Source organism: Cibotium barometz, chromosome 47 (genome assembly GCF_041138505.1).
Source record: "Cibotium barometz isolate CiBa-2024 chromosome 47, ASM4113850v1, whole genome shotgun sequence".
Lineage (NCBI taxonomy): Eukaryota > Viridiplantae > Streptophyta > Polypodiopsida > Cyatheales > Cibotiaceae > Cibotium > Cibotium barometz.
The window spans coordinates 41,262,897-41,272,397 of record NC_141092.1 but is presented as its reverse complement, the minus strand read 5'-3'; positions in this window follow the sequence as shown (position 1 = coordinate 41,272,397).

Sequence of the window (9,501 nt, the reverse complement as noted above, 5' to 3'; positions counted from 1 at the left end):
AAAGAGAGAGAGGGAGAATTCTCGTCTTTGTTGAGAGGCATCGTGTGTAGAGAGGGAGAGGCGAAGATGAAGACGTTGCATGACAACATGCATAGCCATACGTTGTAGTTGCCAAAAAAAGAAAAGATTCGATTATATTTCTTACTAAAAACTCCTAAATCCTTCCAAATAAAAACCTTTAGAATCCCTACTTCACTACGCTGTAGAGTTGTGGATAGCATCCGTTGGTTAATTAATAAATATAAAAACCATTTTGGTAGCTGATTGTGCTTAACAAAGTAGGGTCATGATTTGTTTATCTCTGGTGTTACATAACATTTTCAAAGCCTGACAGGCCAATTCTCCTCCTGCAACTTCAATCTTGAGTTACTCAACTGGTACAAGCCCTTTTGATGAAGCTTGGTACAAGCCCTTTTGATGAAGTTGATAAGGTCATATAACCATCATATCACACTTGAGAAGGGATAGGGTGATTATCATCTAGAAAGGTTCGTGTCATGGTGCAATGCTTTTTAACAAGGGTGTTGTTATTATCCGCAACAACAATAGGAGGGCTAAGGTACAAGACACAGACAAACGTGTTCAAGCCATGCAAGGAGAGCACCTTACGGTAGCTCACCTTCACGTAGGCACGAATATGGGTGGTGAGCAACAGCAAGGCTCTGCTATCCTCCTCATGGAGTGATGCGTTGAGGGAGGTGGCGACGCTCAAGGGGAGTTTGAGATCGGAGGCGGCGATGCGAGGGTAGAAGAAGGCGGTAGACTCGGTGGTTTGGGTGAAGGGCGGGGCGGCGGAGCCTTGGGCGATGGCGCAGCCTTTGTAAATGACTGAAATGTCAACCTGTGGGTAGTAGAGATGCAGGCTCCTTGTTGGGTTCTTTGATCTGATGGTGAACATCATGTCGGAGGTTAGATAGGAGGAATCATGGCCTCCACCATCTCCTGCACCACCACCTCCTCCGTTTCTAATATCCATCTGCGATATGCTCACGCCCACCACTTCCACCCTTAGCGCCCTCGCCTCCAAGTAGAGCAACAGCCCAACCACCGCGCCCATTATCACCACCACCATCATCGCCAGCCCCGCCAGCTTACAGCAGTCCGAGCAGGCCATCCCCTCCACTCTCTATCATACCCTCTGCTCCCAAGACCTCGAACTTATATGCAATCCCGGGAAAAAAAAGAGGGAAAAAGCAACACGATTGGTGGAAAAGCAACTTTAAGTCACGTGCCAGAAAGCTTCATGCTTTTTATTGTGTGCGCTTATTGGCTTAAAAAAAAAAACGCTCAAGAAGCTGTTGAAAGAAATGAACCTTGGTGCCAATACATATATAGATACATATGCATATATATATATATATATATATATATATATATATATATATATATATATATAGAGAGAGAGAGAGAGAGAGAGAGAGAGATAATGTGTGTGTACCTATATATCTGTAGATATCTATTTACATATATATAAATGTGTGTGTATATATATACACACACATTTATATATAAATGTGTGTGTGTGTGTGTGTGTGTATATATATATATATGTACATATATGTGTCATATAATGAGTCACGAAAGCGTATGGCACCCGTCTCGACACCTTGAGTTACAATCAAAGATTGTGAACAAAAATAGTGTTTTTCAAAGGGGTGTATCACACACTCACACTCACACTCACGCCCATGCCCATGCCTCCACTTCACTCACACTCACATCCATAAGTTCACACAAAAAACTCCTCACGTGTCCAATCCGGCCACCCGCTCATGCGCCTGAGCGACAATCGCCCAAAGAGATATATTTATTTTTTAAAGACCACTGATGGCCACACATTGACCACTCACATGCCCAAGCTCAAGTGCTCGTTGACCAGCTGTCTAAAAAAAGGGAAAAAAATTGACCATTCACAGTCTCACGCCATGCGTTCATACATTCGTACAAACATTGTTTAAAAATACATTGTTGTTTATTTCTTTGAAAATTTCAAATTATGGGGGGTTGTTCAGCCCAAACCACCAAAATCTAGATTTTCTCGACCCCATTGTGCACGAGGTCTGATGCTCACCAAACTTTGCATGTGTGTGGGAGGGGTCCCCCTCTACATGCTTGCAAAGTTTGGTCACCAAACGAACGATGTTGAGGTGGTCAAGTATGTGGAAGGGCAGGATTTTTCATAGCCTCTAGATCACCGAGAGACTTGAAAAACGTGCACTGGGCACCACTTGACCATTGGGTGCTACTTGACCACCTAAACATCATTCGATGGTGACCAGACTTTGCATGTGTGTGGGAGGGGTCCCCCCCAACATTCTTGTAAAGTTTGGTCTCACCAAGATGGACGATGTTTACGTGGTCAAGTATGTGGAAGGGCGCAACTTTTTGAGACCTCTCGAGCATTGAGAGGCTTCAAAAAATGCACACTATAGGTGCTACTTGACCACCCAAACATTGTTTGATGGTGACTAAACCTTGCATGTGTATGGGAGGGGTTCCCCCCCACATGCTTGCAAAGTTTGATTACCAAATGACGGAATGATGTTTGGGTATGATGGCATGTGGAAAGGTAAAATTTTTCAAAGCCTCTCAAGCACTGAAAGACTTGAAAAATGTGCACTTGGCGCTACTTGACGATGTTTGGGTATGATGGCATGTGGGAAAGTAGGGTTTTTGCACGCACTGAGAGACTTGAAAAATGTGCACTGGGTGCTACTTGACCACCCAAATATCGTCCCGATGGTGACCAAACTTTGCATGTGTGTGGGAGGGATCCCTCCCCAGATGCTCACAAAGGTTGGTCACTAATGGATGATGTTTAGGTATGATGGCATGTGGAAGGGCAAGATTTTTTAAGGCCTCTCGAGCACTGAGAGACTTGAAAAATGTGCATTGGTTCTAGTTGACCACCTAAATATCGTTCGATGGTGACCAACAATTGTATGTATGTGGGAGGGTTCCCCCCCACATTCTTGCAAAGTTTGGTCACCACACACAATGTTTGGGTATGATGACATGTCAAAAGGCTTTATTTCAAGGCCTCTTGAGAATTGAGAGACTTGAAAAATATGCACTGGGTGCTATCTGACCACCCAAACATCATCCCAATGATGACTAAACTTTGTATGCATGTGGGAGGGGTCCTTCCCCACATGCTCACAAATTTTGGTCCACCAATGAATGATGTTTGGTTATAATGGCATGTGGAAAGGTAGGATTCTTCAAGGTCTCTCGAGCACTGAGAGACTTGAAAAATGCTCATAGTGCGTTACTTGACCACCCAAACATCATCCGATGGTGATCAAACTTTACATGTGTAGGAGGGGTCCCCCCCACATGCTCGTCGCAAAGTTTGGTCACCAACGGGCATGTGGAAGGGCGAGATTTTTCAAGGCCTCTCGAGCACTGTGAGACTTGAAAAAAATGCACTGGGAGCTACTTGACCACCCAAACATCATTTTATGTGGTGACCAAACTTTTCATGTATATGGGAGGAATCCCCCTCCACATGCTTGCATAGTTTGGTCACCACGGGTGATGTTTGGGTATGATGGCATGTCGAAGGGTGCAATTTTTCAAGGCCTCTCAAAGCACTGAGAGACTGGAAAAATGCACATCGGGGGGCGCTACTTGACCAACCAAACATCATCTAATGGTGATCAAACCTTGCATGTGTGTGGAGAGGTCCCCTCCACATGCTTGCAAAGTTTGGCCTCACCAAAATGGACAATGTTTGGGTATGATGGCATGTGGAAAGGCATGATTTTTCAAGGCCTCTTAAGTACTTAGATACTTGAAAAATGTGCACTGGGCACTACTTGACCACCCAAACATCATCCGATTGGCAGATGAAACTTTGCATGTGTGTGGGACTCGGGATCTCCTCTCACATGCTCACAAAGTTTGGTCACTAATGGTAGACAATGTTTGGGTGTAATGGCATGTGGAAGGGTGGGATATTTTAGAGTCTCTCTAGCACATAGAGACTTGCAAAACTCACACTAGGACGGGATATTTTAGAGTCTCTCTAGCACATAGAGACTTGCAAAACTCACACTAGGGTGGTAGTTGACCACCCAAAAATCATCTGATGGTGACTACACCTTTCATGTGTGTGAGTGAGGTTCCTCCTTATATTCTTACAAAGTTTGGTCACCAATGGACGATGTTTGGGTATGATGGCATGTCAAAGGGTACGTTTTTCCAAGGCCTCTCGAGCACTGAGAGACTTGAAAAAAACACTCACTGGGCACTACTTGAGCACCCAAACATCTTTCTGCGATGGGGTGACTAAACTTTGCATGTTTGTGGGAGGGGTCCCTCCCCCCCACATGCTCGCAAAGTTTGGTCATCAACGACAGTAGACGATGTTTGGGTCTGCTGGCATGTGAAAGTGCATGATTTTTCAAGGCCTCTTGAGCATAAGACTAGAAAAACGTGCACTGGCTACTACTTGACCACCCAAACATTGTCCAACGGTGACCAAACCTTGCATATGTGTGGGAGGGGTCCCCAAACATTGTCCAATGGTGACCAAACCTTGCATATGTGTGAGAGGGGTCCCCCCACATGTTTGCAAAGTTTAGTCACCAACGGACGACATTTGGGTATGATGGCATGCAAAAGGGCATGATTTTTCAAGGCCTCTCGAGCATTGCAATACTTGAGAAATGTGCATTGTGTACTGCTTGACTACCCAAAAACCATCCAAACTTTGCATGTGTGTGGGAGGGGTCCCCCCCCCACATGCTTGCATAGTTTGGTCACTGATGAATGATGTTTGGGTATGATAGCATGTGGGAGGGCGGGATTTTTCAATGCCACTCAAGCACTGAGAGACTTGAAAAACGTGCAGCACTGGGTGCTACTTGACCACCTAAATATCATGTGTGATAGTGACCAAACTTTGCATATGTGTGGGAGGGGTCCCCCCTACACATACAACGTTTGGTCACCAACAAACAATGCGGGTATGATGGCATATGGAAAGGCGAGATTTTTCAAGACCTCTCGAGTACTAAGATGTACAAAGATACTTAACAATTTGAAAGTACTTAACAATTCTAAAATTTTATATTTCATAAATAATATGTTAGCTGAAGCATAGTGGAAAAAAATCTATAAATCATGAACATCAACTAAGTAAGACATAAAAATGCTCAAAGAAGACATACCTTAGAAAATAAAAAATCAATTAAGTACATATACCCAAAAGCCACTACCACTCCCTCTCTCACTCATCTACATCTTGAAATCTATTGAGGCCTCTAGGTGTCAACTCTCTCTCAGTCAACTCAACAATCTATCGCCTCCGCTACCATTACCACTACCACTACCACTACCACTATCATGAGGTCTTATATTCTTAGATCTAACATGCTATCTGGGTTTTCTTGCTACCGTGGATTTTATCTGATCATTTTAGATGTGGTGTACGTCGCTGCTTCTTTGTCGGGTTTCGGTCACTACTTAGATGTGGTGTATGTCGCTGCTTCTTTGCCGGGTTTGTTGTTTGTTCTTTGATCTTCAAGCATCTGGATATTTCATCTGAGATTTCCCATCAACATGCACGTGCTTCTGGATGGCTTCCGGTTCCTGCTCCTTGGATTTCCTTCTCCTGTGGATGTTCGGTGCTTCTCGTATATTTGTATGATGTTTCGTTTGAGATTTTCCATAAACATGCATGTGCTTCTGGATGGCTTTCGGTTCCTGCTCCTTGGATTCCCTTCTTCTGTGTATGTTCATTTCTTCTCGTATAATCATATGAGATCTGCCATCTTCCAACATGCATGGCACGTAACGTGTACCGGTATATTTTCTTCTAGAATTTATTTTGTGTCTCTGCATAATTGGCACTCTACGGTATGGCCTGGTTCTCGAAGCCTTTGTGTGTCATTTCATAACTCATTCTCTACAGTATTTAATGAACCTTGGTCCTCACTGTTCTCAATTCAATTCAATAGATTATGTTTTCACCCTCTGTATCCTGTGGTTGTGATGCCACCGAGGAGGAAAGCTTTTCATGATATCACTAATATCATGAAGGTTGATCGCTGTCCATCTTCATTGTTGCTGGTTCGTTTTTCTGATCAGCATGCTGGTCCATGTACTTCACCATTGCTCTGTCTCATGAAGTAGAACGTTCCGCTTCCACTATTCCCAGAGCATGTCCTCAAATCGAGATGCATCCGAAAGGAACCTATACAATGTGTAGCCTCCGTGTAGTCAAAAATAAAGCACACCCTTATGGTAACAATTTCCCATTCCTTTTATTTTTTTTTCTACAAAAATATTTTTTTTTGGTTATATATTCTTGCATGCATGTTGTCTAATTTTTTTTGTCTCTGTTACAATGTTTGTATTATTTCCATGATGCTAAATATGGCATCCATAATATGCACCCCAAATCTTTTTTGGGTTGCATTTATTTTTTTGGACTAATATATAACATGCTGTCTTTGTATATAAAAGAAGCCATGATGTATATTTTTTCGACATATTTGCGTTAGATCTCTTCTTCCTTCCATGATGATATGTAAAAAGGCATACATAGCCGAAAATGTACATTTTTAAATTGGATTTTATAATAAATATTCCTATCTGTATTTCCTGTTCGTAGTTTTTTGGTTGATGCTATCTATTAATTTAGGTAATTACTTTTAATTAATTTTTGTAAGTAAATTTAATGCAGCTTCTGTATTGCAGTTATTAAAAGTAAATAATGTACTTTCAGTTTCGGTCTACTGAACTTAAACTATATATACAAAACAATTAAAATGAAGTAATGTATCGCTCTTTTCTGTAGTGTTGTTTTTGCGTTGAGATAATTTAAAATACTGACACCTATATAATATATATATATATATATAAATTTTGATTTAATTAATTACTTTAATTTTGGTTATTTACAATGAGAAATTATTGATGCCTATATATATATATATATATATATATATATATATATATATATATAAAATTCATAACTTTTTCTCCTTGCGATTATGGTTTCTTTTTTAAATTATTTTCTTGTTCATTACAATCTTTAATGTTGCTATAAAACGTTTGGAGTGTATTTAATTTTGTAAATTTTTTTACAATATTGTAAATTTAAATATCAAAAATCAATAAAATTATTTACTTTTTCATTGTTTGATAGTATACTTAAAAACATTTTTTTCCTTGTTTTGTACTTGCCTAATTAAACAAACTGTATATTAAAAATAAATATTTAAATATAAATTAAAATTCTTAAGATCAATAAAAGTATTTACTTGTATGTTGTTTGATAATATACTTAAATTAATAAGTTTTTTGCTAGTTTTGTAATTTCAATAGAAGTTTGATTTAACTAATTAATAAATTTTTATAGGAGAAATAATTATTTAAATATAATTAAAATTAGTTATTTGATAATACAATAGTATGCAAATTTTTATTTTATGATTAAAATTCCTTATGCTACTGATGTTACGAATTTGTGTTTTAATCATAAAATAAATAATAAGATTTTAAACCACAACTTTAATTTTATTCTTGATTGTAAATGTGCATTTACCTTTGAATATTATAATTTTTGACATTCTTTCACTTTCAATGTTTTCTTGAAGGTTCAAGCAAAGTAGACACTAAAGGGAAAAAACCAATGCAAAGCGAGAAGAATGTGGAATCTAAACTTTCCATACACAAAATCCCATCTTTTCCACCAGAGAAAAAAACAAGGCTATTTGAAGTATCCGTTACAATTGCAAAATAGACAATAGAGATATTCACTTATCTTTCAAGGAGCCCTTGGAGGAATTTTTAAGGATGGAATTTTTAAAAGGTCTCTTCGCACTTGAGAAAGGAGGAACCTTAAATCACTTGCATTTTCAAATTGTAGCTAGTTTGATGGCACCATCCTTGATAAGCGTAGAAAAAACCATAAAGAGATATTTAGGATGGGATTTATTCAAGCCTGAGGGTGCATTAGTTATGTGTAGAAGTCTCAGACAAGAACAAAATCCAAGGAACAGGAACCGGAAGCCATCCAGAAGCACGTTCATGTTCATGGAAAATCTCAGACGAAACATCATACGAATATACGAGAAGCACCAAACATCTATAGAAGAAGGAAATCCAAGGAGCAGGAACCGAAAACCATCCAAAAGCACATGCATGTTGATGGGAAATCTCAGGCGGAATATCCAAATGCTTGAAGATCAAAGAACAAATAACAAACCCAGTGAAGAAGCAGCGACGTTCACCACATCTAAGCAGTGATCGAAACCCGGCGAAGAAACAGCAACATACACCACACCTAAAATGACCGGATAAAATCCACGACAATAAGAAAACCCAGATAGCATGTTAGACCTAAGAATATAAGGAAATTTTAAGACACGTGGCAAACCTGCTCAGCTCAAAAAAAATAAATGCAACCCAAAAAAGATTTGGGGTGCAATCAATAGGGTTCTTTTGAAAATTTAAATATGCACCCAAGAACTTTTTTTTAATTAATACCAAAGAGTGAATATACACCCACAAAAATAATAATTAATCAATTTGTCCCGAAATGTCCTTTTTCTGTGTTGTTAATTAATTAATAGGACATGTGCCTATTTTTTCTAAGTTTGACCTTGCTGATTTTTTTTTTCAGTGCTGAGCCTTCGCTCTTCAAAAACAACGTATGACTTTTTTCAGCATTATATCCGAGAAAATCTGCCTAGAATAGACATTTTTGTTACATGTGGCCATCTCTCGATCTCTCTACACTACTTCTCTCTCTCTCTCATTTAACTTCTCATCATAAATGCAGCAGCTTGTGGTGTGCAAGGCTGTCTGTAAATCTCACAGCCATCCATGCTTATCTTGCCGCCCACAGTTTGGGCATGTATGCATGGGTGCCCACAGTTTGGGCATGTATGCATGGGTGCCCCCAAGCTGTGTGTATTGGGCATTTGACTTCTAGCATAAATGTAGCTTGTGAGCAAGGCTGTGTGAAAAGGGGGGTGTCCAATCTCACAGCCATCCATGCTTGTCCTGCTGCCGACAGTTTGGGCATGCATGGATGGGTGCCCAAGCTATGTGTATTTGGCCTTTGACTTCTAGCATAAATGTGGCTTGTGGCGGAACAAGGTTGTGTGTAAAGGGGGGTGCCCAATCTCATAACCATCCATGCTTGTCCTACTGCCCATAGTTACATGGACATAAGAAGGCCATGAATCCGATGCAATTGCAACCATTATTTATCTCCATCGAGGTACAAGATTTAATCTCAGCTATTCATATACCTACAGGTATTGAGGCAAGCTATTAGATGCAATCACAGCCGTTTATTACGTACACATCGAGGTCCAAGATTTAATCTCGGCCCTCCATCAACCTCAATCGAGGTGTTGAGGCAAGCTATTAGATGCTGTTTATTACTCCTTCGATCGAGTTCCCAGATTTAATCTCGGCCATCCATGGACCTCAATCGAAGTATATGCTAGGATCCTTTTTAATGTAGTCAAAATTAAATAA